The sequence below is a fragment of the Phocoena phocoena genome, chromosome 11 (assembly GCF_963924675.1).
Source record: "Phocoena phocoena chromosome 11, mPhoPho1.1, whole genome shotgun sequence".
Classification (NCBI taxonomy): Eukaryota; Metazoa; Chordata; class Mammalia; order Artiodactyla; family Phocoenidae; genus Phocoena; species Phocoena phocoena.
The window spans coordinates 58,315,009-58,321,159 of record NC_089229.1 but is presented as its reverse complement, the minus strand read 5'-3'; positions in this window follow the sequence as shown (position 1 = coordinate 58,321,159).

Genomic DNA, 6,151 nt, shown 5'->3' with positions numbered 1-6,151 from the left:
ATGACTGTTTTAGAAACAATGTTAACCAATATCTCTTTTTTTAAGATTAAAAAATTTTTTATTTATCTTTGGCTGAGTTGGGTCTTCGTTGCTGCGCATGGGCTTTCTCGTTGCGGTGCGCGGGCTTCTCATTGCAGTGGCTTCTCTTGTTGTAGAGCATGGGCTCTAGGCGTGCAGGCTTCAGTAGTTATGGTACATGGGCTCAGTAGTTGTGGCTCGCGGCCTGTAGAGCACAGGCTCAGTCGTTGTGGCACACGGGCTTAGTTGCTCCGCGGCACGTGGGATCTTCCCCGACCAGGGCTCGAACCTGTGACCGCTGCGTTGGCAGGCGTATTCTTAACCACTGTGCCACCAGGGAAACCCAACCAATATCTTTTAAAGAGGGTTTGGAAATTAGTTCTTTGTAGAATTACTAGGTCCAATATGTGGAAATAAATGATGACCAACCAAATGAGAAAAGCAAAAGCTATTTATTCAATAGCTTGCTATATTTAGAAAGGGAGTCAGCCACCGTCACTTGTATTTTGGCAGAGACTCATAGACAGGCAGAGGAGTGGAAAAGATTGATAGTGAAAAAAGGGAAGGTTTCAGGTATGTCCTGATTCAAGGCTGTCTTCATGGGTAAGTTGTAGGTGGTCTAACTCAAGAGAGGGGCATCCTATGTGATTGGTTAGGGGTGCATATGTGGCTTTCTCTGGTTGGTCCTAAGTTGGAAGTGGGGACAAAAATTAGGGAAGCTCTCAGTTGTTAATCAAGTCCTGGCTATTTTGAGCGGATTGTTGTATGGGTTATTTGGCTTCCTGGACTATCACTAGACACCGCAGTCTGACTTCCTACAAGTCTGACTTAAGCAGGCTGGCTTCCTGGGCTGTTTATTATAGATAAGGGGGTTGGTTTCCTGGGTAGGCTTCGGGCAGGTTGCGGGTCAGAGTTCTGTTTTTAAATATGGTCTGGTCATTGTTTGTTTGTATATTCAGTCTCTCAAATAGAACACCCAGGAATACTAAAATCTGAATCAGAAGAAGCTTGCAGAAGCATGGAGAGCTTTACTCTCCATGTAAAGGAGCCTGTTTGCTATCGATGTGCAGATCTGCCAATAAGTCTTACCAGGTAAAGATACATCTCATCTCAAAGGTGAACTGGGGTGGGCAGTCTGATAATCACATCAGTGTTGTGTCACATGAAAACTATCATTTTCATGAATTTTATTTTTACAATAATAGTAGGAAAGCAACGAGAGAATAGACTCTCTAGTAGGTTATTATTAGCCCAGTCTTGAAAGTGATCATGGTCCCTTAGCTTCTGTGGGCAAAGTTGTGAAAAATAGGCTCTGGACAGATCATATTTATTTGAATATTTCTAGAAATGTGACATCCTGCACAAATCTTAGTTGATTTTCACAATCTCCGTGCATCCTGTTTTCAGTAGAGTGAATTTCATTGCTGGGAAGGTCTTCACTCTAATAACAGTAACAAGAGTGCCAGTAGAGTTCTCTTTTCCAGAACCACATGCCCTGGGCTTTTTTTTTTTTTTTTTGCGGTATGCGGGCCTCTCACTGTTGTGGCCTCTCTCGTTGCAGAGCAGAGGCTCCGGATGCGCAGGCTCAGCGGCCATGGCTATGGCTCACGGGCCTAGCCGCTCCTCGGCATGTGGGATCTTCCCGGACCGGGGCGCGAACCCGTGCCTGAACCCGTGCCTCCTGCATCAGTAGGCGAACTCTCAACCACTGCGCCACCAGGGAAGCCCCCCTGGGCTTTTTAATGGAGGTTTCTCGGTTTCTTTACTGGAGATTCCTTATTGCTCCCTTTAGGAACTGACTTCTTTGAGCTATTTGGGAGTCCCCTATTTAAATTTCAGGACCATTAAAGAGGGCGCACTGTAAGGAGCTAAGACATAAGGGGGGAAAGCAAAGGAGGTTTATTTATTGAGTTCCTATTGTATGCTTCATTTATTTAACATAAGTTTTCCTCACCAGAAAAAAGGGCATAATAATAGCTAACGTTTATATAGCATTTGCTATGCTGTCAAGGATGTATGTGATAGGTACTAATATTATCCCTATTTTACAGTTGGGGACATATGCTGAGAATTAATTTGCCCCAGGTCACAAACCTAGTAAGTAGGAGAGCCAGACATCCTGACTCCAGAGTCTGTGTGATTCACTCCTAATCTACAAGCTATGTGTCTACAAGGGATCGTTGTAAGGGTTAAATGAGATAAAGTAAGAGGTGCCTGGCCCAGCTCATAGCCCAGAACCACTCAAAGTGAGAAAGCTATTATTTTGTGAAAGTGCTCTGGTATAGAGGCTTTTATCCCAAGGGCCACTGGGAGGCAGTATTGCCATTCAGTTGGTTTCCCCTTGTGCTTTCATCCTCATAGGTGCAAAACCCCTTTGTCCTTCAAGCCTTATGCTATCTACCATCCCCTTGACATTTACTATTTATGTCTGCTATCAACCTCTTTGGGTAATCGGTCAGCCCTAGTTCTCCCTCTTCAAGTTCTTTGCAGACGTAGAACCTACTTCATGGACTTGCAGTCCAGCTCCTGTTGTTATTCTGGATGTTTTTAGCATGTAAAAGGATGATCTGTTTGGGAAAGATATAGTTCATTCAGTCATTCTTTAACTTATTCATTTATTCCACAATTCCACAAAGAGTTATTGAAAATTTGTGTTGGACATTTAGCTAGGCTCTGTGGAGAAAAAGTGATATGGGTTCTACTTCCGAGAAAGTTATAGTCTAGCAGGGGCAATGGATCCAAATCAAGAAGTATAATGACATGTTATAGATGAATTTATAACCCAGCTGTCTATTGGCATCAGCATTTTTTTTCAACATCTTTATTGGAATATAATTACTTTACAATGTTGTGTTAGTTTCTGCTATATAACAAAGTGAATCAGCTATACGTATAAATATATCCCCATATCACCTCCCTCTTGAGCCTCCCTCCCACCCTCCCTATCCCACCCCTCTAGGTGGTCACAAAGCATGGAGATGATCTCCCTGTGCTATGCGGCTGCTTCGCACTAGCTATCTATTTTACATTTGGTAGTGTATATATGTCAATGCTACTCTCTCACTTTGTCCCAGCTTACCCTTCCCCCTCCCCATGTCCTCAAGTCTACTTCTGCATCTTTATTCCTGTCCTGCCCTTAGGTTCTTCAGGACCATTTTTTAAAATTTTAGATTCCATATATATGTGTTAGCATATGGTATTTGTTTTTCTCTTTCTGACTTACTTGACTCTGTATGACAGACGCTAGATCTATCCACCTCACTACAAATAACTCAATTTTGTTTCTTTTTATGGCTGAGTAATATTCCATTGTATATACGTGCCACATCTTCTTTATCCATTCATCTGTTGATGGACGTTTAGGTTGGTTCCATGTCCTGGGCCTTGTAAACAGTGCTGCAATGAACATTGTGGTACATCTCTCTCTCTTTTTTTTTTAATTGTTGAATTTTATTTAATTTATTTTTTTATACAGTAGGCTCTTATTCGTTATCCATTTTATACATATTAGTGTATACATGTCAATCCCAATCTCCCAATTCATCACACCACCCCCCACCCTTACCACTTTCCCCCTTAGTGTCCATATGTTTGTTCTCTGCATCTGTGTCTCTATTTCTGCCCTGCAAACTGGTTCATCTGTACCATTTTTCTAGGTTCCACATATATGCATTAATATATGATATTTGTTTTTCTCTTTCTGACTTACTTCACTCTGTATGACAGTCTCTAGATCCATCCACGTCTCTACAAATGACCCAATTTCGTTCCCTTTTATGGCTGAGTAATATTCCATTGTATATATATACCACGTCTTCTTTATCCATTCGTCTGTCATGGACATTTAGGTTGGTTCCATGTCCTGGCTATTGTAAATAATGCTGCAATGAACATTGTGGTATATGTCTCTTTTTGAATTATGGTTTTCTCAGGGTATATGCCCAGTAGTGGGATTGCTGGGTTGTATGGTAGTTTTATTTTTAGTTTTTTAAGGAACCTCCATACTGTTCTCCTTAGTGGCTGTATCAATTTACATTCCCACCAACAGTGCAAGAGGGTTCCCTTTTCTCCACACCCTCTCCACCATTTATTGTTTGTAGATTTTTTGATGATGCCATTCTGACCTGTGTGAGTTGATACCTCATTGTAGTTCTGATTTGCATTTCTCTAATGATTAGTGATGTTGGGCATCTTTTCATGTGTTTGTTGACAATCTGTATATCTTCTTTGGAGAAATGTCTATTTAGGTCTTCTGCCCATTTTTTGATTGAGTTCTTTATTTTTTTGATATTGAGCTGCATGAGCTACTTGTATATTTTGGAGATTAATCCTTTGTCAATTGCTTTGTTTGCAAACATTTTCTTCCATTCTGAGGGTTGTCTTTTCGTCTTGTTCATGGTTTCCTTTGCTGTGCAAAAGCTTTTAAGTTTCATTAGGTCCCATTTGTTTATTTTTGTTTTTATTTCCATTACTCTAGGAGGTGGGTTGAAAAGGATCTTGCTGTGATTTATGTCATAGGGTGTTCTGCCTATGTTTTCCACTAAGAGTTTTATAGTGTCTGGTCTTACATTTAGGTCTTTAATCCATCTGGAGTTTATTTTTGTGTATGGTGTTAGGGAGTGTTCTAATTTCATTCTTTTACATGTAGCTGTCCAGCTTTCCCAGCACCACTTATTGAAGAGGCTGTCTTTTCTCCATTGTATATTCTTGCCTCCTTTATCAAAGATAAGGTGACCATATGTGCATGGGTTTATCTCTGGGTTTTCTATCCTGTTCCATTGATCTATATTTCTGTTTTTGTGCCAGTACCATACTGCCTTGATTATTGTAGCTTTGTAGTATAGTCTGAAGCCAGGGCGCCTGATTCCTCCAGCTCCGTTTTTCGTTCTCAAGATTGCTTTGGCTATTCGGGGTCTTTTGTGTTTCCATAGAAATTGTGAAATTTTTTGTTCTAGTTCTGTGAAAAGTGCCATTGGTAGTTTGATTAGGGATTGCATTGAATCTGTAGATTGCTTTGGGTAGTAGAGTCATTTTCACAATGTTGATTCTTCCAATCCAGGAACATGGTATATCTCTACATCTGTTTGTATCATCTTTAATTTCTTTCATCAGTGTCTTATAGTTTTCTGCATACAGGTCTTTTGTCTCCTTAGGTAGGTTTATTCCTAGGTATTTTATTCTTTTTGTTGCAGTGGTAAATGGGAGTGTTTCCTTGATTTCTCTTTCAGATTTTTCATCATTAGTGTATAGGAATGCAAGAGATTTCCGTGCATTAATTTTGTATCCTGCTACTTTACCAAATTCATTGATTAGCTCTAGTAGTTTTCTGGTAGCATCTTTAGGATTCTCTATGTATAGTATCATGTCATCTACAAGCAGTGACAGTTTTACTTCTTCTTTTCTGATTTGGATTCCTTTTATTTCTTTTTCTTCTCTGATTGCTGTGGCTAAAACTTCCAAAACTATGTTGAATAATAATGATGAGAGTGGGCAGCCTTGTCTTGTTCCTGATCTTAGTGGAAATGGTTTCAGTTTTTCACCATGGAGAACGATGTTGGCTGTGGGTTTGTCATATATGGCCTTTATTATTTTAAGGTAAGTTCCCTCTATGCCTCCTTTCTGGAGTGTTTTTATCATAAATGGTGTTAAATTTTGTCAAAAGCTTTTTCTGCATCTATTGAGATTATCGTATGGTTTTTATCCTTCAGTTTGTTAGTATGGTGTATCACATTGATTGATTTGTGTATATTGAAGAATCCTTGCATTCCTGGGATAAACCCCACTTGATGATGGTGTATGATCCTTTTAATGTGGCATCAGCATTTTTTTAAAGACTTGGACAGTATTGGTACAGGGAGCAAAGGCATAAAAGCGGAAATGGCATGGTGCTTTCAGGAACCTGCCAGTATAGTTCCATATGGTCAGAACTCAGACTTCAAGGGAAGGCATAGTGAGAAATGGGACTAAGAGGCAAGCTATGGCCAGAGCATTGCATGCCAAGCTAAAGAGTGTGGAAATAAAAGTTATTCACCTTCCCCCTGGTCAGGGAAATTCTGCATGCCATGAGGTGTGGCCAAAAAAAAAAAAAAAAGTTATTCGTCTTCCATTTTAATTCAGTTTTGGTTAAAATTAT